Here is a 25932-nt window from a genome sequence, read left to right as displayed (position 1 = left end):
ACTCCACAAACTAATTAAATGACTGCAGTGGGTTATACGGGTACAAATTGGGGTTCAGTGCGCACGCTGTAAAAATAATACAGCACACATGCAATAACCAAGAAAGCTGAATTGTAAATTAATGCTTAAGGTCTAGGTTTATAGAGAATAACATAGTCTACTTAAGATGAGAAAAGAAGGTGTCACACAGCTAAGGTACGTTCAACCTGGTCTCACTCCCAAGTCGTCACATATGGACGCTTAGTCAAGAGCCATAATTGTCAGTTTGTGACGCACTAGGGATCCCTTTGACGTCATAGTTCGACGTATTGAGGGAAGCCCTGTTGTGTCAGTTTTTGATGGTAAAGGCAAGTATGATATTTAAGAGAAAAGACGAAGTAAGGAGGTGATTGGGGTGGATAGAGGGCCAGAACCCGGACCTTGAAGCAGGAGAACAGGGTTTGTGTCCCGTGCGAAACAAAACATTAAATGTTTTTATTTAGGCGAGTGAGGTAAATTGACATTAACGTTAGTTAACTTAAGTCTTAATTGACATACATAGCTATTTTAACCCAAACCATGATCTTTTCCTAACCTTAACCAAGTAGTTAGTTGCCTAAACCCAACCAAGTACTTTCTGTGCCTAAACCTAACGAAACTGCAACGTTTCACGACTTTAATTATGCGCATTTCAACATGGCAATGTATCAAAACGTTACGTTTTATCTTGAAAGTGTAACCGGATATTGCATATTTATTGTTGCTAAGCATTGCTAACTTGACTGTGGATCCCTAAACGTCAATAATTGATGCAAAAGGGCTACCCAAGTCTTTAAAAAGCGACGACAAAGGGCCTTGACCATGCGTCAGACATTTGACGAGTAGGGAGTGAGACTGTGTTGGTACGTTACGGCTGGCGAAGAGCAAGTGAGGCTCAAATAAACAATGACCCTGAGCACAGGCCTATGTTGCCTATTAAAAGCTTTAGTGGTTGTTCAAGGAACTTGGTCATTTCAGGGGAAAGCAGGGATAGTTAATTTTTAACATATCTTGTCATTTATTTATTTTCTGCATGCACTGCCCCTTTGTGCCATCCATCCCTGCTTGAGAGGCGCTCTCTTGTGCACTGCCACAGGGAGCCAGTCATGCAGTGTAATGTTAGTGCATGCAGCAAGTGCCGGCTTGTGTGACACACAATAACACGTTGAGGCATAAGAAACTACACAGTATTCCTGCTGAGACATAGGATTTGTGGTTTAACAAATTTAAATAATCCTTCTTCTCTTAATCCACCTTGCATTTCTTCACCACACAACAGATGCTCACAACTAATAAACTATTAACAAATTAGGGTGAAAGCCTGTGCTCAGCCCTATTCCCTCCATATTGTATATGTGAAACATACCTGGTTAGTACATCAGAATCCATTTAAATTACTGCAAATGTATTTGAAGACACTCTGACAGGGATGGAAAAGGGTGGTTATTGTGGAAATTATCACATATGAAAAGATAATACTGACACACTCAAGCCATCCGGATAATTGTGGAGTACAGAAATAACCAGTTTCACCTTACACTGTGATAATTATTAGTTTTCTTCTGTCATTTTCACCTCCACATTTGGTATTTTATCCAAGCTGTTCAAAAGTGACTGCTGAAGAAAGCATGTCATTTTAGGTCCAAGTTGCAGCATTTAGAGACAGCATGTGCAAACAAACAGCATAAATATGTATCAAAAGCAGCTCTTGCTGTTTTGAGGCAATCTATAAGACTGCATGTTGAGTAAAGCTGTAATGAATTGTCACAGAGTACCAACCTTTGTGCTTTCTACACAGAACGAAAACAAAAGACAAAGGGATAACAGAGCTAGTTGTCTCCGATATTGGATATTAGACACTATGCCCGCAGAATTGCTAATGAACTTCATCCAGTTTCATGCTAATGGTTATCAGGGTGAATTCATTCCCTCTGCCTTTGTATGTAATTATTGATTGTCCTTAGAAAGGTGGGGTGTTCAAAGCCTAGTAAACAGCAGGTAATTAGTATTTTGGACCTTTGGCTGGATAATGTCCTGTGTTGCTTTTATTTGTATGCATGGAAGCAGAGAATTCTTTTCACACACCAAGTAACTGGATCTAAACCAAGCTGCTACCTGGAGCTTCATGTTATCTTCCCTCATGTTAACAATTAGAGTTTACAATTGGAAAATACCAATGCTTTCAATTAAAACCAGTAAGATAAATAATCTGCTAAGAAGCTGAGTTTTTCATGATACTGGGAGTGGTACATGGAAGAAATCTTCCTTTATGCCTTATTGTGCCTGAATGCCTGAAAAGGAATATTATTACATGTTATTCTCATATGCTGACATTATTCTCATTATCATGATTTATCTGAAGCTCTTCAAGAAAATATAATGTGTGAATCATTCTTCTCCCAGAGGACAAATGGCACAAATCAAGTATAATCTAGAAGGCAGGCTTTCATATTCATAGGTGTCTCAGTTTGAAGACCCAATGGTGGATCCTGGTATAAGTGAAATTGCCTAGGGCACCAGTGCGTTGGGGGCACATGGAGAAGGTGAAAAAAAATAGCGTGCTTACTCCCTTTGCACCCCTCTTTTTCACTCAGTTTTTTGAGTCATAACTCAGTCAAATCTTATTATGCAGACATAATAAACATACACCTGGAATCAGCCTACACTTCACAGAGATAGGGACATCTGCAGTGTCCATTGTGGATAAACATCCACTTGGAAATTGATGTAAAAAGAAGTGTATTATCATATCAGATGTTGCCTCTTTATCATTATGATTATACATTTTCTTCAGTCTGTTGTGCTGCTGGTTATTTTCATTATTGATTCCTCTGCCGAATATTTTCTCAATGAACTGATTAATCTACAAATGTCTACCCAGTTTACTATTCTATATGACAAAGAAAAGCAGCAACTCATTAGATTTGAACCGCTGGAATCAGAGAATTGCTGAAAAGATAATAGAAATATCAAAATAGTTGCTGATAAATTTTCTGTCACACTACTAATTGATTAATCAACTAATTGTTTCAGCTTTAGTTGTCTATACATACATAACAACAATGCAACATCTGGTCATGTTACAGTGTTTCCCACATGTTCATTTATTTGTGGCAGCCCGCCACAATATCAACGCTGACCGCCACATATTGATTTTTTTTTACTAGGCCTATTTAAAATTGAAATTTGGTTAGGTTTAGTCACCAAATCTACTTAGTTAGGTTTAAGAAAACAACAGGGTTTGGGTTAAATAAGTAAGTTACTTACATGACATAACTTATGTAAGTTAAGTAATGCTTTTTACGTAACTTACATAGCTTATGTCACTTACAGTGAGGAAAATAAGTATTTGAACACCCTGCTATTTTGCAAGTTCTCCCACTTAGAAATCATGGAGGGGTCTGAAATTGTCATCGTAGGTGCATGTCCACTGTGAGAGACATAATCATAAAAAAAAAATCCAGAAATCACGTATCATGTATGATTTTTTAACTATTTATTTGTATGATACAGCTGCAAATAAGTATTTGAACACCTGTCTATCAGCTAGAATTCTGACTCTCAAAGACCTGTTAGTCTGCCTTCAAAATGTCCACCTCCATTTATTATCCTAAATTAGATGCACCTGTTTGAGGTCGTTAGCTGCATAAAGACACCTGTCCACCCCATACAATCAGTAAGAATCCAACTACTAACATGGCCAAGACCAAAGAGCTGTCCAAAGACACTAGAGACAAAATTGTACACCTCCACAAGGCTGGAAAGGGCTACGGGGAAATTGCCAAGCAGCTTGGTGAAAAAAGGTCCACTGTTGGAGCAATCATTAGAAAATGGAAGAAGCTAAACATGACTGTCAATCTCCCTCGGACTGGGGCTCCATGCAAGAGTCTCAATGATCCTAAGAAAGGTGAGAAATCAGCCCAGAACTACACGGGAGGAGCTGGTCAATGACCTGAAAAGAGCTGGGACCACCGTTTCCAAGGTTACTGTTGGTAATACACTAAGACGTCATGGTTTGAAATCACGCATGGCACGGAAGGTTCCCCTGCTTAAACCAGCACATGTCAAGGCCCGTCTTCAGTTTGCCAATGACCATTTGGATGATCCAGAGGAGTCATGGGAGAAAGTCATGTGGTCAGATGAGACCAAAATAGAACTTTTTGGTCATAATTCCACTAACCGTGTTTGGAGGAAGAAGAATGATGAGTACAATCCCAAGAATACCATCCCTACTGTGAAGCATGGGGGTGGTAGCATCATGCTTTGGGGGTGTTTTTCTGCACATGGGACAGGGCGACTGCACTGTATTAAGGAGAGGTGAATGACCCGAAACACACAGGCAGGATAACCACGGAGCGGCTCTGTAAGAAGCATATCAAGGTTCTGGCGTGGCCTAGCCAGTCTCCAGACCTAAACCCAATAGAGAATCTTTGGAGGGAGCTCAAACTCCGTGTTTCTCAGCGACAGCCCAGAAACCTGACTGATCTAGAGAAGATCTGTGTGGAGGAGTGGGCCAAAATCCCTCCTGCAGTGTGTGCAAACCTGGTGAAAAACTACAGGAAACGTTTGACCACTGTAATTGCAAACAAAGGCTACTGTACCAAATATTAACATTGATTTTCTCAGGTGTTCAAATACTTATTTGCAGCTGTATCATACAAATAAATAGTTAAAAAATCATACATTGTGATTTCTGGATTTTTTTCTTTTAGATTATGTCTCTCACAGTGGACATGCACCTACGATGACAATTTTAGACCCCTCCATGATTTCAAGTGGGAGAACTTGCAAAATAGCAGGGTGTTCAAATACTTATTTTCCTCACTGTATGTAACCTCAATTTGTTCGACTTTTTCTTCCAAATGCAGTCTCCTGGACGAAAGTTCAGTTTCTGGCCCACCCATCCAACAGTCCACCACAACCACATCCTTACTTGGACTTTTCTGTTATTTACTATACACCTGCTTTTAGTGTTCATAAATGACACTACAGGGCTTCCTTCAGTGTGTTGAACCATGACACTAAGGGGCTTCCCACAGCGTTACAACCCGACACCAAAGTGTCTTGAACATGCGTCCATATGTAATGACTTGGGAGTGAGAATGGGTTGGTGAGAGCCATGGCTAAAAAGCAGGACACATCTAGAAGAGCCTATACTGTACATTGTGCAATAACAGCAGCCATGCAAGTTTGTTGTATGTCACATTTCATTTTGCAAATTGTAACTTGCCTGTAGCAAATTTGGAGAAATGGGCCCCAATACCACAGTTTGGGACTGATGACCAAACATTTAACCACTATTCTCTCATGTTGTCTACTTTTGGAGAGCTTTTTGCAGTCTTATAGCAATGAAGGTGTTTGTGACAATGTGGCCAGTCATCGCTAAAAAACAAATTCTTAAGGTCATATCCACATTAACTGTATATTCCTTGAGAGGTAAGAACAGGATGACGTTTTGTTATCTACTGAACTCCATTTAATAGTTACCACTCCTGCAGTCCTAAGCACTGATTACCAAACACTCTGCAGGTGGGATGCACAGTGTAGACTTTGCACCAGCAGAACACCAATTCACCATCATGGCAATGTGACATGAAACATGAAACAATAACGGTGTTGTTGTGCTCATGCAAGTGGAAGTATTACTTGAATTTCCATCATGGTAACTCAGCCACTTACCAACCGGAAACCCCCTTTTTTTATTCATGCAGAGTGAAATGTAAAGCTGATTTGTGCAGCTTTGTGAAGCATCACCTCTTTTGGCATGGCTGGGATGACCTGTCTTAGGCTGGTAGAATACAGCAGACTTGCATGAAACACAACACACCATTAATGGAGATTTGTTGCGGATCACTCACTCCAATATGTCAACACGGTTACACCGCTGCCATTATTTCTTTCCATATTCTAGTCCTGAGAGCGTGGCAACATAGGGCCACTATTAGAAAGCCGCTGTAGCTCTACATGTACATGCATCATTCATGGGCTAACAACACACACACACACACACACAAACATTATAGCACTTTTAATTCTAGCATTATTTAGATCCCTCAGCCTTGTGTTAAAGTCTGTCCTGCACCTTCAGTGTAGGTGCAGTTCCTAAATCCAAGAAAACTTTGTTATCTAAAGTTGGGAACCGAGTGCCAGGTTTCAGAGGAAATTTGCACAAACACCCACACGAGTCAAACCTCTTTTTGTCTACACAGGTGGTACTAATTCATACATACTTTGTTAGTTTAGTAGTTTTAAAGTATACTGACTTTCTCCATTATAGGTCTTGGTCTATTTATTTATTAATTGTCTGATACACAAGACACATGTTTCTAGTTTAATAATACATTTACAGCTAAATATGAATTTGATGATTTTGAAGATTGTTGGGCTGTAAAAAATGTGAAAACTCTGAAATCATTGGATTTTAAAGATCCATTTTTCAACAGACTTAGCAAGAACAAATATAATATATTGTAATACATATCCAAAATCTAGTGTGTCCTTTCAGATTTTGAAAAATTATATCTTGAACATATTCCAACATGGCAGGGAAACAGAATCTGAAAAGCATAAAAAACTAATATTTTTATTGCTGGTGTTTATTTTCTCAGCTCCATCTACAATATGTTTTTATATGTGTTTATTAAATACTGACAAAATCAAGAGAAGTTTTAATGGATTAGTTAGATTTGCTGTTGGGTTCATAACAAACACCACCTGCAAAGGCATATGTTGTCGCCATCCTCCTGTTAGAATAAATCAAGTGCAGTTATCTCAGAATACATCCAAAATGAGTATACAACTTTTATTGCACATTCTCTGCACTGTAGAAGTGTCTATGACAAAAATAAGTCTGGATGATTATAGCTGTGTGGGATTTTTCATTACATTACTCACTCTATTAATGTTCCTTTATAGCACCCCACCAAGCAGAAAGCCCATTCATAAACAGGTAACTACTAAATCTGTTGTCTCCATGAGTTTCCTATGAAGTAGGCTAAAACCATTCTGATGTAAAAGCTTCTGAGCAAACTGTTAAATATTTCAGAGATTTTGGCAAATCCTCTGAGTGGGAGCACAAAAACCTACTCTTCTCTGTGTACATGATGCATTATTTAACCACCTTCTAATGACACTAAGCGGTCTGAAAATTGAATAAATTTCAAGGAGGCACCAACTAATTAAAAAAACCTTTTCATTTATGCACATGTATGGCGGTAGTGTAGGTACAGTGACATATCCTGGGATGGCTGTCATGCTCCCTGATGGACAGACAGATTCTGGGCTCGGCTCTCTCCCTCTGACACCAGATGACCTGCTTGATTATGGTTGCTGCCAGTCTTCCCAAGAACTGCCAATATCCGATGTCTTGCCAAAATAAAGGCATCAAGTATGTATCTACAATTACAAAGATCCACCTGATGCTTGAATTTTTATATGCTCCAGGCGCCATCTTTCTCTTGAATTTGTGCTTCATTTTAGGAAGATTAAAGTCATCAACAGCTTGATGCTGCTTTTGGTAAAGTTAAAAGAGAGCAAGATAAGCTGGAAACATGATGATAAGGAGCTATCCATAGCACACAAAAAGAAAAATATTTTCAGCTCTATGAGGTATAGGATAATTACTCAACAGTTTTTCCCCCTCCTTTTATCCTCTGCAGTGTTAGATGTTGCCTCTGACAGAATATGGAGTCCAGTACATCATAAAAGGAAAGCTAGAAGTCATACCTGGCTGTGCCCCTTAAGAACTTTCTGAGCATTGTGTAAAGGTAAAAAACACAAATGTGAAGAGTGGTGAAATGTGAACAAAGAACAGGGGTGTGTGTCAAGACAATACACCTCTTTCTTTAATTAATTCTGCCACACAGCCTTCGCTATAGCATCTCAGATTACAGAAAGCAAATTGCTATGTAATTACATGCGAAAAGTTAGACGATTACATCCATGCTCTCTTTTCTACAGTAACAGCTGCATAATCACATGTAAATTAGTTTTGGGGGCTGTTATTGCTTACCTATGTGAATGGCAAGCTGAAATCACTGAGGGGCAATTTAACTCTCAAATCATTTATTCTGCCATCAGAAATAACAAAGACTAATGTACGGAGAATTATAAAGAGTTAGTTTGAATGCATCAAACACTTCTTAAGGTTAAAAAAACAGGGTGGGGTGTGATTAGACCGATGGTAACATCCATTTCTTTAAATAATGCAAATGTAATTGTAGTAGTGATTTTGTTATGTGCTTAGTTTGGTTCCCTGGACATGTGACTGTGGAGAAAATGGAATGAGGCTGAGGTGGGCAGTTGTTTTTTTCACCATCTTTCTTTAAGGGAGGGGAAACAAAGAGTTGGCCTGGAAAATGTGGGGAAGACTTATTTTCAGCCTATCCACAGCAGCACCTCCTGGCAATCACTTATCAGCAGGCAAATCAGCTTAGTCATTGACCTTGTGCCCTCTGGCCCTCATTAGTGCAGTGTGTGACAGTGATGGAAGGGTGGGCTTGTCCTGGAGTACATTGCTCACACAGGGAATACATGGGTCACAACCAGTGGGTGGCCAGATTAGTGTGTACCAGAGAGTGCTTTCTGGCGTGCCCTGCCCCAGGCAAGCTTTTGCCTGCACCCCTCCTACCTCACCAAAACCCTTATTCCACCTTTTTCTCTTCCAGTTATTCTACTCTTGTTACCCTGGATATCAGAGGAGAAACTAGAATTGGAGAGTGGCAGAGCTGAGTGATGTCATGTAGCTCAGGCAAGCACTCAAGGCATTATGGGACCAACGTGCTGAGTGCACTGAAAGGAGAAGGGATCAGCTGCTGCTTTCTAGCTCTTTCTATAGCATCACAGACCATGCACAGTGTGGCATCTTTGGAGAACCCCTGGGGTCATTGTGGCAGTGCATATATGGCGTGATTGTTATTGACTAAAGCCAGACAAATAGGACAGTGCATCTCTTAAAATATTTTGGGGGGTGCAGTAACGTAAGTAGCTTTAAATCCAATGAAATCCAATATGACAGCCCATTTGTGAAGCCTATAATGTCACACTTTTGTGTCACATTCATGTCAAATGTGTGACTTAAAAAAAGAATGCAATTTATGTTGTTGTTTTGCTTTCTGTGCTGGTATAAGGGAATTTATTTCCTTCTCACTAGTTTTACATATCAAATTATCTCTAACTTCAGTGCTGAAACATAGCTAGACAAATAAAAATCCTGTCTTACACACATCCTCACAATGAAAGTCAAATACATTGACTGAGCCCTTCACATTTGTTCAGTCTGTCTTTTTACTTATCAGGATTTTCAGATCCACACATCCCTTCTCACTTTTTTCATAGTTCCACCTGGGGACTGGATTTTCAGTGCTCATACTACTGTAGGTCTAGGCATTGAAGCATTTGGAGGATTCTTCCTGTAGCTTTAGGTGTCTATTGGCTGCGCTTCCCTAAATAACAAAGTGTGATGTTAACACATACAGCTTTCTGCAATTGATATAATTACTGTCTGTGACAGAAAGAAAAGACAGAATGTGTCTTGAAAGAAAAATGTGGGATGTGTGGCTAATTTCATTCTTTAGTATAGGCAAGTGGTGTGAACACTATGGAATATTGTTCACCCACATACTGTACTGTCCAGATTAAGCTGGTTGGACAGAAGCTCCCATGGTATTTAATCAGCTTCCCCAGGCCATTACCCCAGTATGGGGGAGTGCAAACACCCAGTATTGTCTTTTCTCTAATTCTGTGCTATCTCTTATTAAACCAGCATGACAAGAGCAGACGTGAGAGTGGTGGTGGTGGTGGTGGTGGTAGTGGTGGTGTATGTGTGCACAAAGAGGAGTGTACACTTGCAAAGCTTTAAGGAATGACAGGAGCAAAGAAAGTCCACAGAGAGATGGTAAATAAAAGAATATCTCAACCTCTAACAAGGATTTTAATTGGCTATTCAATGATATAATTACACAGACTTTGAGTAACAATTACTCCAAATATATGACCTTCACTGCTGTAATACAGTAACCAAATTGGCATTGCAATTCTATAGCTGTGGTGTCCTTTGAAAGAAATTATTCAATAATGAAATTTTACTCCATTTAAAATGATAAAGGACAGAGTGTGAAGATTATTTTCTTCAGTTAGCACCTACCACCTCATTAGCACCTGCACTGTTTGCTGGTGAAACTATAACACATTCTCACTCCCAACATGTCACATATGGATGCTTGGTCAAGACCCCTTGTTGTCGTTTTTTAATTCCCTGGGTACGCCTTTAACATTGTTTTTGGATGTGTAGGGATCTGCAGTCAAGTTAGTAACAATAAATATGCAATTGGGACCAGCTGCTCCCGAGAACGTACTGCACGGCCTGACTCGAACACGCTGACAAGGAGGCTAAAACCCATGGGCTCTACCGTTGGTCGCCAGTGCATCTCTTAAGGTGTCAGGGAGTGAGGTTTACTCACTGCACAGCCTCGCTGGCTTCCATCACACTCACCCCCCTAAACCTCACTCCCATGTAAGTTAAGTAATGTTACTTGTGTAACTTACACAACCTACGTAACATAAATAAAAACCATTCATTGTTGACTTTTGTTTCACACAGGAAACAAACACCAGTCTCCTGAGTGCGGTTTCTGGTCCACCCATGAACCGTATTACTTGGACATTAACTATCACACACCTACCTGTGGCATTGAAATATAACGCTACAGGGCTTACCCCAGTGCATTACTAACTGACGCCAAAGAGTCCTGACCATGCGTCCATGTGAGATGACTTGGGGTTGGTGAAACATCACTGACCCAACCTTGATGGACTCGTTTCCTTAAAGAATTATAATAGTTTTCTTTATTGTCTCATATCTTGAAATTAGGTAAAAGTCATAGAGGAATATGATGTATTTGTGAAGTTTTAGTACAGAGTGAGCCAGCCTCTCTGAAATTCAGATCACTAACTAACCACAATACTTGGCACAGTCTCTTACTGAAAAGGCATTATCATCATTTTGAACCACTTTAGGAACAGATGTAAATTGAGGTTCACAATTGCATACAAAAGTTTAAGTGTTAAAATTGTCATTTTTAGTACATTTGAAAGTGTGCACCACAAAAGACTTACCATAAATCAGAGACTTGAATCATGATCTAACTGAGCTAATAAACACTTGTTTTTCACCTTCACTAATGAGCGTGATAGCTGAGGTTAATCTAGACATTAAATGATTGCAGTTACTTAAATTATAATAGTGATGTACATTAACTAGGAATGATGTATCTAACCCAATACTTTTAGCTCTTTTGTTCCCTTCAAAACAAGCACATGTCTGAGCTGCAGAGCAGACTGGGGAGAAGAGTCAGAGGCAGTAAAGACATTCTGGCAGAACTCACTCAACAGATCAAAGTGTGAGGCTTTGTCCGGTATAAGATCAACCTGTGAAAATGGGGCCGGTGACTGGCCGACTCAGCTCTTTCCCTCAGTACTGCGTTAATGTAGTTGTGCCACTAAACCTGTCAGAGCCTGTAACAGCAGGGCAGATGTACAGCTGCAAGCTCTAAAATGGTATTACTGGTGCTACAGTCAACAGTCATACAGAGAAGTGCAGTGTCATAAACTGATGCTTAAAAAGAATCCAATTAACATTAAAGTATTTTTCATTGTGGACCAAGTTGCCAGTTGACAGAAGTCTTTCATATTATAGCTTGTTAATATTGGATTCTGTAAATATTTACTTTAAACATTTCAATCAATTATGTAATTTTGCTTTGTTGCAATGCGTGGTAACGTTTCACAATAATGATGTGGTAATCATGTGTGTAATGTTTGGACAGAATGAGCTGCTGTTTTATATGAAGACTGTCAGATTTACCACAGACTGTAGACTTCTGTGTTGCAGTATGATGTGTCTTTGTTCTAAAGATGAGAAGGTTTGAAAGTGATGTCACGCTTTCATCTCAGACTGACTGACTTCACAGGCTGGTCTCCACAAATACAGCTATCCATTCCCATGTCCAAAACAAGGACACACTAAGATATCATTATAATGCAGATAGAAGCTGCAGCAAGAGGACAACATACCCAAGAGCATTTTCTCCCTCCAAAGCCATTTCTTTTTGTATCCATTATGTTTCTGATTCAGAGGCCCTCAGAGGGGAAGACAAAGAAGATTTACTTTGTTCAATACAATGTAGGCCATAAGCCTTAAAGCAAGGGTCAAGCCCCACAGAGTATTCTCTGAGAAAAAACACCAAACTCAGACTCATCGGGCGGGAATTTTCATGCTCTAGCAAGTTATTACATACAGTAGTAAAACAAACAAAACCATGACTTAACACAAATAATTACATTGTGCTGTTATGTAAGACACTTTGGTGTCTCTCTCCTCTATGATCTGGTGTTGGAAGCCACTTTTTTTTCCTAAATAAGAACAGTAGCCCTCTGCTGTAATAGATATGGAATGTGCAATTTAAATTTAAAAAAGTCTGATTAAACCATCTAAAACCACAGATAAATTTTATAATACATTATTAGATGCTAATTCTGCTTAGAAAACCATGATGGATGTTATACAGGGTCTCAAGGCTTTTTTACACATAAAACAGATATTACTCACAATTAAACAAAGTCAGGCAATCACAAAAGGTGATACATTTGGTTGTTACTCCAAATTTGCAAGTAACAAACTGCAGGTTTGTAAAAGAAATAAATAAATAATTGAAAGTCATGTGCTTACTCAGTTCCTGTGGTTCTAAAAACTTGTTGACATATCGCAATATCTTATCCAATACTGTACATCCTCTAAGCTATGATAACACGAGGATGAATGTTTAATGACACATTTATGAGTCACTGTTTATACCTACATATTACTGAAAATACTGTTAAAATCGCACTTAGTTATTATGAAAGCCTCATTAAAGAAGTTGAGCATGACCTGAAAATCAACCTAAGCACCAGTCAGTTACTGTAGCAGTGTTGCAGTGTTTTTAATGGAATGTAACTGACAACTGGCTGAAATGCATCCTGTGTTGGCAGTGTCAAGTTGATATAAGATATAAGCTAATTTTAGTCCCAGTATCATTAGGAAACACATACTTTTCATGTCAATTATGTCAAAACATTCATCACTAAGCAGTTTTGATGTCACCATGGTGATCGATCTTACAAACTTGGTTTTCATCTGTGCCCACAAAAAAAGTCATATCATAAAACATATGTTTAGTTTCTAGTTTATTGTGAGACACATTTTAAGGGATTAGTTTTAAATACATTTACAATCAAGCACTCTCCATGCTGATGCCCAAATGCTGATAAAGGTCATCCCTCTTCTTTCACACTATTATGTGTCTCAACTACACAGCAATTTAAACTTCTCAGCATCTGCTCAGTTAAGAGTTTAATACAAGAGATTCCTGGGATTTTTCATTCATATGCAGCCCTATTTATACTTGCCATCACAGAGTGGCAAATTACATGAACATTCTTCAGCTTATTAATGTTGCAAACAGCGAGACTCATTACTTTCCTTGATTCAAGGGTAGTTCTTTGGCTAATCTGTTGTGCGGTGTCAAGAGCTGATTTTGATTAGCTGGCTAGCAGAGTGAGAAAGTCGGTTTACTGTTGCCATGGAAAACCGTTTCACAAATTGATCATCTCACCATTTCAAAAAAGGAATTTTTTACCCTAAAGTTCAAACAATACTGAATAAAAGCAATCACAAAGATAAAAACATTTATAAACCAGATGCCCTTTGCAAAAAAGAACAAGAAAAATGCGTGCAATCACTTGCTTTTGTTACTAGTGTTAAGATCTAACAGTCAAACAAAACATAATATTTCAGAATTGCCTCATGAAGTGCTGTGATCTAAATGTTCTTTACACTCTAAGGTAATCATTTGATTTGATTTCATCAGCAATCCATAATTCCTCTTCATTTAGCCATTCAACCAACTGAAATCAGGAGCATGATGTTTGCTCTTTACGCTGCACATGTTACAGATAAAAGCGTTAAAATGAACAATAGAAGGAACACAATGTACCTGTTATGCACTTTTTTATTTCCACAAATCTTTATAATTTCCACTAATATCAACAACACACACTGCAATTTATTTACTGTTTGTATCAACTACCATACTTTACCATTTAAGGGTTTGGTTTATGCTGCGTGTAGGGTAACTGACTTACTGAGTAGAAAGTCCCCAAGGAATGAATGATTTGCATACTGATGTCGTACTGCACTGCTCTAACTTTAACAGGAAAGTGGAAGCCAGTTACTTTTGTGAAATGGTTAAGTGCATCCCACCTTTGACTCTGCCCTGACAGCGTTACTGTCAACAGTGACCGGGCAGGCTGGCCTCTATCAGGAGGGATCGAGAGGGCATTACCATAGACAGGTATCACTACAGCCAGGATGAATGAGGACGAGAATCAAGGTGGATATTAACATATCCCATCATTAGCATATTAACAGTGTGCATGAAAATGTGGCCCAAACTTGTACCTCAATTAAACTACAGTTGAATTCCAAGGTCACTGCTACATTAACTCAGATCCTTCAAAAAGTCAGTTTTTCAAAACACAATGTGTGATATATATTCACTCTGAAAAAAGAGGGTCAACAATGTGAAGGCGTTATTTTATCAGCAAAGTAAGTGTTTTTGTGTGAATGTGAGGGTGTTTGTTGTATTTTATAATTATTTTCCCATGCTTTGTACTTCTGCTGAGAGCAGAGATCACTCTGCTCAGATGGTGGATATATCGCTGACTGAAACTCTTCTAAAATATTTACAAAAATTAAACAGTTTGTTGTGTGTGACTAAAAGCTACATGTTGCAGCAGAGAGAGAGGATTTCATACGCAATAATTTAAATTAAACAGTTGAAACTTTGTTTTACTCAACAGTCAGTGTCACAGAGAGATTTGTCTTCGTTACTGTTTTGAACAGTAATTTGACAGATGGGGAGGACTGAGCTGAGCGGAGGTTAACATACGCTAAGGCAGGATGGTAATTCCCATATCTGTGCAGAGGCACGCTGTTTACATAACATTCTAAGGGGAGTTGTGAACCGCATGCTCCATGCTATTTAATGTCATACACTCCACAATTTCAACATGACTAGGCATGCAAATAGCCCACTCTAATCAGTGAATTATACAGTATATAAATAAAGTATGGGTGTTGAGCAAACAGGCAGGGTTAAAAGGTTCAGCTACTATTCACCGACATGCAAGAACAAGCAGGACATGATTGCAATGTTTAGCGTGTCTTGGCCAGACATTCAGAAACAACTGATCTTAAGGATTTTAACACACTGTAATGTCTATATTTAACCGAGAATGGTGTGATGCACTAAAACAAACATGCAGCTAGGGCAGCGTGATGAAATAAATGGTGCAGGGAACACAGTTTGAGCTCGATATATATCAATCGACCATCTAAACACCACAGCTTACCTACGCATTGTCACTGTACGCGTCCCTTCAAGGCCAAAGTGCATTGGTTTGAAATGGTACTCAAAGAAGAACGCGCAGAAGTCACCATTTTACGTGATAGCTCATAATTCAAAAGAACATTGCGGAAATATGTATATATATTGCAGGTAATTTGGTGTGTCACATACAACACAAACATTGAATGAATTATATAAGCTAAAATTGCAAAGTTGTATGTCTTACCGTTGTTAGGACTATTTTAGGGGGGCTGAGGGCACCCTAACATGGTCCTCCCAAATAATAATAAAAAAAATTATTATTAGATTTATAGATTTTTTTATTTTTTTTACAGTGCAGACATGTACTCAAAAAAGAGAAGCAAGGATATTGTTTAATACTATAGAATAATACAAATATAATTTGTATTTATTGTCTTAAAATAATCCTTCTGGTTGTTTCCTCTGCTTCATAATTAAAATACCCGTAGGGGTCAGGAACGAGGACCCTGAGGGAGGCTGCCTTTCATCGCTGCTCTGCCGAGCAACGTTACTACACACACAGAGAGACAAACACAGCTACAGACAGACATGGTGAAGGAAGATTTATTCAGCATAGTGAGTGATACAGAGTGAAACTGTAAGTTGTTACTTGTTAACTTAAGCTACGTTTACTTGAGGTAAAGGAAATTTTAGTTAGCTATGAACACCATGAACACCATGTTACCTATCTCTAGTAACCTATTTCAAAATAATATTACCTTTGAGAATGTAGTTGTCAGTGAAAACTAAATGCCATAGTGTCCCTGTTAATGCTGTTGTATCCTTCCATTCATTGACCAGATGGATATTGAAGATATTTTAGGAGAGAGAGAGAGAAAGAGAGAGAGAGAGAAGCGGGAGAGTGGTAGGGCAGCTGAATATGAGGTCAATAGTCTACAGGTCAGTAGTATTCCACAGGTCAGTCTGTGGCCTGCAGGTCTAAGGAAATGTGGGCTGTTTTGCTTTCTTCTAACAACAGACATTTGTTGGCAGGTGTAGGTACCAAGGCAAAGCCTAAACTAAATTATTTCATGATGTTTCTTATATTTGCTATATTCTGACCAACTTAACTTTCTCCATTTATAGGCTGTAATAAATTGATTAAATACGTATATGTTGCCACCCCGCCTTTCGCCCGAGGTCAGCTGGGATAGGCTCCAGCCCCCCGCGACCCTGTACGCAGGATAAGCGGTTGACGATGGATGGATGGATGGATGGATGTTGCCTAAATGACTAGGCTATACATTAGCATTTACCCACAGATATACACACAGGAAAATATAATAACATAAAAGCAATCATATATACAACATCGGCGATTCCCAAAGTGTGGTGCACGCACCCCTGGGGATGAGCTGCCTCTACGGGGTGCTCGACTGGAAAAATGGGCTAATAGTGGTGTAGTAGTATGATAACTACAACAATTATTTTTTGTGGAATTTTTCATGAAATAAAAACCTGAATTGAAAATATTCCTTTGTAAATTCAATTTAAACGTTATTATTAATAGTTACCTCACAGGAAATGGCTACTCACACACCTCCCTCTCTCCCTCCCCTCGTTGATAGGCTATTATTTGCGATGTGTAACCAATCAGATAGTGTTGTGGGCGTGATATTAAGCAAATAAAGTAAATAAATAAATAGCCTAAGAAAAAAAAAAAAAAATAAAAAATAAAAAATATATATATATATATATATATAAGCAAACGTAGAGGGGGGGGTGTAGCAAACTGGTCAAGATGTAGAAGGGGGTGCGTTGCCTAAGAAGTTTGGGAACTGCTGTACTACATGTATCCATACATATAGAAATCATTACTCCAAATCTTTTATTCCTTCCACCATCATGTTATTAAATTCAGACAGTAGCCACTTTACATAGGATCCTTATCAACAGCTTACGTATGTAGCTTGTATGCAAGCCAAGCTACAGAGCAAAATCACACTCTGATTGAACCAATCAACAGTGCACCTGCAACTTAACTAAGAGAGAGAGGAATTAGATATGGTGTTATGGTGCAAAGGTGTGTCTTTGTGCTCACATACTGTCACTAAATAAGTTGCTTTTTAAGTGAATGTTCATCATTTGTTCACCTGATGCTTTTAAAGGCATCATGTAGTCTTTGTTGCATTATTGAATTACAGTCACACTTACGCTATGTTGTTATAACACAACAGAGTTATCTGACATTTTTGCTAGGCTAGCTTGCTACAGTTATGTTAACATTAATCAACCAGAGTTAGCAATTTTTTGAATCCTGGTCAATGAGAGTAGATAGCTGTGGTACCAGTGCCAGATCTGATTCAAAAATGGACTGGACAAAGTTATTGTTTTTTCATCTGCATGTGTGCTGACTCAGCAGGGATGATATTAGATGAGAAAGTTGATCTACAGGAGAAACATATCTGAAAGCAACACAGAATGACTGAGAGCTGCACTGACTTTAGTTCTGTTTTAGATTTTGAATTGTCATCCACCACGTGAATGTTGTGCTTACCTTTGCATAAATAGAAACATTTCCACCAAAAATTAATGCAGGAAAGACAGAAATTGGTGCAGTAAAATTCACCACAACACAGGAAATTAAGTGTTTACTGCTCAATTTTTTTTCCCACTTCCAACACCCATGTAATATTACACTGACTTTTGTTCAACAGAGGAGAAATGAAGAACAGAGTATGTCTTTCGCTTTTTATTTGTTAACATCTTTTCTTCTTCACTCGTTGTTGACAGAAGTGTATAGTTCTTATACAGTAACAAAAAATGTGGGTGCAAAGTTCCACATACGCTAAGGGCCCCCCCGTCTCTCAATCCTAGTTACGTCCCTGTGTGTTACTAAGAAAGAAGGGAATAATGCAATTGTAGACTCCTATTGTAGTTGTTGCATACAGCAATGCAAATACCCTTTGTAACGCATCTTATTTGTTTTAAATACTTAGTGAAATTGCACATTTACCGATGTGTTGCAATGACAGGCTGTCATTTTGAGGAATGCTTCGTCATAGTCATGCCCATGGGCAGTGTGAATTGAGTTGCACAGCTGGAGTTATGTTAAACGTAAGGCGAAGTGACAGTAATGCAAATCAAGTATCAAAACTGACACTGCATTCCCATCGATGCACATCAGACCTTCAATGATTTATTAGTCAAAGTGAAAGCATGTGTCACTGTGTTGAGTGCTCATGGGTAAACACGGCTCTCGCTAAGGTGCACCACTTAGCAGCTCCCCCCTCCGCTCCCATCGAGCATGAACAGCACTCTCCCGAGGTCCGCTGATCGCGCAGTCAAAGAGTAACTTTCAGATCAGGTAAGCCACACGCAATATATCTAAGCAAGTCACTTAAGAGTGTACTAAAGGGCTATTATAAGAGCAAAAAGGTAGAAAGATGGTGTGTTCCTACTACAAATGGGTTCTTCTGCTGAGTAAGCCCTGCCGCCCTCCCCTTTCCCGACTCCCATTCCCTTCCTGTCCCCAGATCAGAGAGAGGACCGAGAGCTGCAACAGACCCCAATTATCAGACCGTCATTCACAATCCTTCATTTACCTCCTCAATTGCTGCTCACTGCTGCATTAATTTTAGTCAGGAAATTCCTGCCAGAGCCTTGGGGAACTAGGGGTGGAGAGGTTAAAGACTCCACAGAGCAACAGAGTTTTGGCATAAGAGCCAAGGGGACGAGACATAAAAGACAGCAAGCTCTGCTTTTTCCCATACTGGATATCATTTGCATCATGGACAGAGGAGGAACGTTGCCTGTCTGTTTGCTGTGTCTCCACTTTGGTGTTGCCAATTAATTCTGAATTTCTTTGTGAGTGGATTGCTGGAACAGGGCCTGGTTTGATGGATAAACAATGCTCCAGTGCATAATTTAGTTGAGCATGCAAGTGAAAACATAAGATCCATTCACTCTCACTTTCTCAGTTGTATTCTTAGCATCCACTTAAGCTGACTGCAGGGTTGCAATGAGATTACTTTGATTGAACAAGTGAAACACTGATAATTGGTCACTCAAGCTACCAGGAATTGTGAAATCTAAATGTAAGAAGTGTAATCACGCCTGCTTCCCCCTATGCAATAAAAAATATCACATATAGTGATAAATATTGGAATAGCTGCTTTCTACATAATTCATACATCTTAACATCTGAGAGAATGCCCGCCCCCACCAAGACATTTCATTGGCTGCCTTGCAAATCAAGATGATGTATCTGCTGCCAAGTTTTGCAGCTATAGTGGGTTTGTTCATTTTTAATAGCAAGGGGAGAAAAAATAGAATTGCTAATGATGTTGATTATTCAGTTGGGCAGACCAACATGCTTGGTTTTCCTTGAGAAAATCACGAATCATCACAGAATCATGGACTTCCCATATAGAGGAGACTGTCTCATGCCAGCACACAAACTCACACGTGGACAAGTGTTGTCCAAGGATCTTATTTGCATTAAGTTCCTTCATTAACTTTGATGGTGTTTATCACCATTAACAAGATTCCTTTGTGCGTGTATGTAATTAATGCAGAATCTTTGATTACTTCAGAAGAGAAGCGGTTGAAATTAATATTCTACTCTAGGCAAAATGTATTTCCACAAAATCATAATTATGGATGAATAGTGGTGTCTTGTGTTTTTTGTTTCTTCTAGACTGATTCTTTTACTCTTGGGGAGAAGTTACTGTATGAGAATATGATGCCTGCTTTTCTCTAGTACAGTATGGACACTATAAGCTGTTGTTGCATGAGAGCAGCCTGGAGCAATTTATGCTTTCATGTGAAAAGTGAAGGGGAGAATGCTGTGGGAGATTAATGGCACATAAACAATATAAATGACTTTGTAAGCACAGAACCGGTGTCCTGTGTATGCTTTTTTCATCTTTATGCATTTATTTATTTATTTAGTAGAGAAGATATTTGGCATAATTCAAAGTTTAATCTCAGAAGACACACAAGGGTTTTGATGGCACATTTGCACTTGAATAAAAGGAAAGGTGCTTGCTGGATAAGGTTGATTATACAGAGCCAAATCAAGATAAACACATGCTGACAACAATAATAAGTCTTCTGTCAGACCACATCCGTATCATCGGACAAAGAAACGAAATCTGATATGTATGTGCACAAACCAGGCTGCTGCAAAGGCGAATGATCTGGCACCATACTGTTCGCAGTGAATGACTCATTTTACCTTTTGTTTCATTTCAAACAGGTTAGTTACAAACCTGAATCACACATACTGGGCTATATATTAACACATGTACTATCTTCTCAATTTATCTTACAACTATACATCACAGCCTTGATAGTGTGTGTACGTTGTCTGCATTATTTCATGAAATTATCTTAAATAAAGAAATGTTTGGAGAGTGAGTGTCCATTACATGGACATATGACTTTTCCACAAATCAATCAGAGGCCCTCTGAGGATTTTAATGGAATGCAAATGTATCCCAAAAGTATCCCACAAGGAATAGTACCTTTAATTAATTTGGACATGGACCACATGTTTTGGACTTTGAATGGAGGTGTAAACAGATGTTTGGCATTACACCTTCTCTATGTAATAAAGATGTTCCCATAGCGCTCCCAAATAGCTCCAATATGCAAGTGCAGAAATTCAGTGTGCCCTGATTTATTTGCTGTTATTAATGGGGCGGTGTTGAAGGAAGTGGTCTGTGGCTGCCAGCACAATATCTGACCTCTGAGAGTGCATTAAATCAAGGCATTAGGGAATGCAGTAATAAAGAGGCCAGCTAAGGCACCGAACCAGCTCCAAAAAAAACAAACCACAATCCTAGCATAAAGGAGGCAGAAACACCCAGAGGCTTCTCTCATACAGAGGAAGCCGACACTGAAGTCCACCATCATGCGCTAGATGAAAAGTCAGGGGATCATCAAGGTCATTACAATTATATATTATACAATTACAGGCTATATTATAATATTATAGGTTGCAGCATATCATTCGGTCTGCAGAGAAGGTGATTGGCTGCCACCTTCAATCTCTTCATGACTCTGAGGCATGCAGGAAAGATTGTGGCTGACGCCTCCCACCCTGGACACAAACTGTTCCAGACACTCCCCTCTGACATCAGGCTGCAGTCCATCAGGACCAAAACTTTGCGTCTCAGTTTCTGCAGTGGGCCTCCTCAACAAGGCCCGGGTCCCCACTGTCACTGACTCTCATGACCCCCTTCCTAAACACACACACACACACACATACCTGACCCCACACTTTACAACAACGCTCAACTGTGCTTTATTTAATATTATATATATAATATTATATATATATTTAATTTTTACACATACTTGTTAATTATCCTGTATATTTTGCACTCTTTTTCCCATTAGTATTATAGTATTTTTTGCATACTTGTACATTTTTGATCTCTTTACATTTAATATATTTATATTTAGTGTTGTAATACTCGAAACCAGTCTTGGTCTTAAGACCGGTCTCAACCGCATTTGTACTCGGTCTTGTCTCGGTCTCGGGATTTTATTTCAAGACCAGTCAAGATCATAACTTTGGGAATATCAATAAATTGCTTTTGCACTGTCTGATTTGTTAACATCCTAACTTTGATTGGAAGTAAAACTTATTGGTTCAAATGCAACCAATAACCCTAATTAACGACTGTCACCCCTCCCTGCGATGCTTACGTTGATTTCAGCTCTCAGTGTTTGTATGTGGGTTTTTTAATGGGAATGTGGATCTTTCAGATCAATTTGTGAAGTACCTATGATCTCGTTCCACATTTAATTGCGTGCCATGCAATGCAGGGAACTGGTCTTGGTCTTGACTCGATCTCGCCCTCCCTCAGTCTTGGTCTCGACTGCTCTCAGCCCCTAAAAGTCTTGGTCTTGTCATGGTCTCGATAAACTCTGGTCTTGGTCTTGACTTGGTCTCGGTTTGGGCGGACTACAACACTATTTATATTTATATTTATGTCCATGTGTACTAAAAGCACCAATTTATACCAAGGCAAATTCCTTGTATGTAAAAAATGTACCTTTCATTAAACCTCATTCTGATTCTGATTCTGATATTCTGGAGAACATGAATATCTGTACCAAATGTTGTGTTGTCAAGACACTTCACTCAAAACTACAAAGTGCCAACCTCATGGTGGTGCTGGAGGAAAGGATACAGCATAATCAAATTCATCATGATTCATCATCCGGAAACCATGAATGTCTGTATAAAATGTTATGCCAATTCATAAAGTAGATGTTGAGATATTTTACTGGATAGGTGAAAAGCTTGATATCCAAAATGGATATGATTAGAATATGGGTTAAATCAACAGATGTGGACATTGTTGTAATTTCCGTTATGATAAAACAGTTATGACAAAGATATTAACATGGATGAATACAATGTTTATCGAGCTGATAGACCAAAGAAAGGTTGCTATTTATGTGAAATCGAAATTTCACGTCAGGGTAGTTTTGTCTGAATCAATCTGCAAACAATTGGAATTTCTGGCAGTAAATGTGGACATTGTTAAGGGCCTCAGTATAACTGTTGTTGGGTGTTATCTGCATCTGCCCCAAATTATGCTTTACAGTCTCGGATGCAACTTTTATCTAGACTACATTATCACAAAATTATTGTAGCTGGTGATCTAAACTGGGATTGGCTTAAGCCAGTATGAATTTAAATCTTTTTGTGATTCTATCAATCTCACACAGTTGATCAATTCTCCCTCTCGTCCAAATCTTAATTGCCCTGGAGAAGTCTACTTTCATTGACTTGATTCTGACTAATGTTCCTCATAAATTCTCTTCTATTGGTGTTTTTTGCAATGACATATGTAAGTGTTGTGTTGTGGCTGCCATCAGGAACACTAAAGCTCCTAAATTAAAACCATGTGTCATTTGTAAGAGGAATCTTAAACACTTTAATGGGAACGGACTGACCCGGTACGGGGGACATAATCGATTTTCGCTGTTCTAGCCGTTTTCCCTCCAAAAACTGTGGCGCTTTGTATCAACAAAGATCGTCTGGCCGCCATCTTGGTGAAGTCAGCTGCGGTCTTAAGTTTTGTTTGTGTCACCAGATATAAGTGCAGAAGAGCAGAAGAAGAGTGTAATTTGGCGGAGGCGATCTTTATCGGCCTCTGCTGGCGACCCGTAGGAGCTACACAGACATACAAGACATGCCTGAAATCGTCTCGTCGAGACAAACAAAATGAGCCCACCACAGCCCTATAGGATGTTCTGTTCTCAAGCTGTGGGCCTGTAAAGCATGGGAGTGCTTTTGGTCATATATATTGACTGTTTTTAATCAATATTTCAATGTTTTGGAAGCTTTATGTTATTTGGAATGTGGTTGTATGGAGAGAAATAATGTTTTGAAGATAACTACCAATAAAAGTGAACATATAAACAGTAAATATGGCCAAAACATGGACATTCGCCTGGTATATTTTTGAAAGATTGTGTAATAACTGTTGTGTTCTGATTGTGTAGAAACTGTATCAGTTTCTTTTCATCAAATTTACAGTTACAGTTGTATTCTAGGTGTATTAGAAGATATTTAGATGCATTATAATCTACCTTAGGATGGTTTTGATAGTTTATTGCATCAAAATAAAGCTTTTTTGACCAGGCGAGGATGAAAATATCATATTTTTTCTGTATTTTATATCCATGTAGTCTGTAATGGTAAAATAAATATGTTAATCTACAATGGATTTATATTACTTTGCTTCTGACCTTTCAAAGGAGACCAGAATTATGCATCTAGGCCTAATGGTTGAGGAGATATTAATGATTTATTTTGGGTATGTTATTTTAGGCGTTTTTCCTAGAAATAGGTGCCAGGTACCATGTGGTTTTAATGAACGTGGGTTTTATCATGATTTGTTTCATTTTAACTGGAGTAGAGGACAACAGGTTCTACAACTGATTTGCTTGCATTTAGACAGCTAAAAAACAAATGCTCTTCTTTTATTAAGACAGCCAATCTAGCCACACTAAAAATTTTAATGATCCCAGGAGATTTTGGAAAACCATAAAATCCCTTTCTGTAAGCAAAAATTCATAAGTAGTACCCACCTTTGTTATGAAGGATTCAGTTGCTGTTCATGACATGAGATCTTGAATAGTTTTAATTAGCATTTTCTTATTTTCAGCTTCTCTGTTTGACTCTACATGTTCTGCGTCTGTGAATCCCTGTACTGACAATCCAGGATATATTGATCAGTCTTTTAATTTCGTAGAATTGTAGAAAAACCTCCGGACCTGACCTTATTGATCCTTATTTTTTGAAATTGGCAGACGTATTTGTAGCTTTGCCTCTTACTTTTTAACCTTACAGTGGAAAATAAGGAAATTTCAAGGATATAGAAATCAGCTGTTATTCTCCCTCTATTAAAAGGAGGTGACTGAGCTATTTTAAATAATTTCAGGCCAATATCTAATTTATCATTACTAGTTAAAATTCTTGAAGGTCTTGTGAGTGATCAACTGTGTCCAAAAATGCTGTTTTATCTACATATCAGTCAGGCTTTAGAAAAAGACATAGTATCATCACTGCTGCAATGAAGGTGGTAAATGACGTTTTGGTTGCACTTGACAAGAAGCAACATTAGGCATTAATCTTTATTGATCTATCCAAAGATTTCAATACTGTTGATCATGAAATTTTAAAACTTATTAACTTATTATTTAAGACTTATTAACTCGGGACATTCAGAGCAAGCAGTCACTTGGTTCTCAAACTACCTTAGCAATAGGTCTCAGTGTATTAGATATGATGGACTATGTTCCAAAACTGTATCAGTCAATAAAGGTGTACCACAGGGTTCTGTATTAGGTACACTTTTATTCACTATTTATATAAACAATATGGGCCAGAATGTGTCGAATGCTAATTTACATTTTTATGCTGATGATACTGTTATATATTGCTGTGCGTCAAGTCTTGTACAAGCCATTGAATATTTGTAAAATGCGTTTATCAAAGTCCAAAATACCCTTATGCAGATGAAATTAGTTCTAAATGCAGATAAGACCAAACTTATCTCGTTTACCAAAACTAGGAACAGGCCACAAAACATCCCACCGGTGGTTACTCTGGAGGGAAGTGAAACAGAGGTTGTTAACTCCTATAGGAGTTAACATCTGGGTCTTTTGATTGATCCCTGACTTTTAAGTCACATGTGCTATACCTGGTGACAAAACTGAGGCTAAAACTGGAAAGAAGGCATTTGTATATTCTGCACCCTCAGCATGGAATACGTTGCAAAAGGACTTGAAACTCATTGAATTAATCTTGCTAAATGCTTTTAAATCCAAAATGAAAAATTAGAGGCAGATTCCTTAATACGTAAATGTTCATAGATTATGAAAATGACTCAAAATGATTTTATGAAATGTTAGCTTACTAGTCTTCTGTGTTATTTGCCTGTATCTATGTGTTTGTATTTTTTAATTTATCAAAAAA

At 38.5% G+C, this 25932-nt stretch overlaps 1 protein-coding gene and 1 long non-coding RNA gene across 2 annotated transcripts in view; both read right to left on the bottom strand.

Moving 5' to 3' along the window:
* hs3st4 (heparan sulfate (glucosamine) 3-O-sulfotransferase 4) overlaps nt 1–25932 on the bottom strand; it is a 90560-nt gene that overhangs the window by 42544 nt on the left and 22084 nt on the right. The gene's annotated exons all lie outside the window — the stretch shown is intronic.
* The window catches only part of LOC123966138, a 42680-nt gene that overhangs the window by 15284 nt on the left and 1464 nt on the right, over nt 1–25932 (bottom strand). The gene's annotated exons all lie outside the window — the stretch shown is intronic.

Source organism: Micropterus dolomieu, linkage group LG02 (genome assembly GCF_021292245.1).
Source record: "Micropterus dolomieu isolate WLL.071019.BEF.003 ecotype Adirondacks linkage group LG02, ASM2129224v1, whole genome shotgun sequence".
In the NCBI taxonomy this organism is placed as follows: domain Eukaryota; kingdom Metazoa; phylum Chordata; class Actinopteri; order Centrarchiformes; family Centrarchidae; genus Micropterus; species Micropterus dolomieu.
The sequence above is the reverse complement of the archived record's forward strand: the minus strand, read 5'-3'. Positions and strand labels throughout refer to the sequence as shown.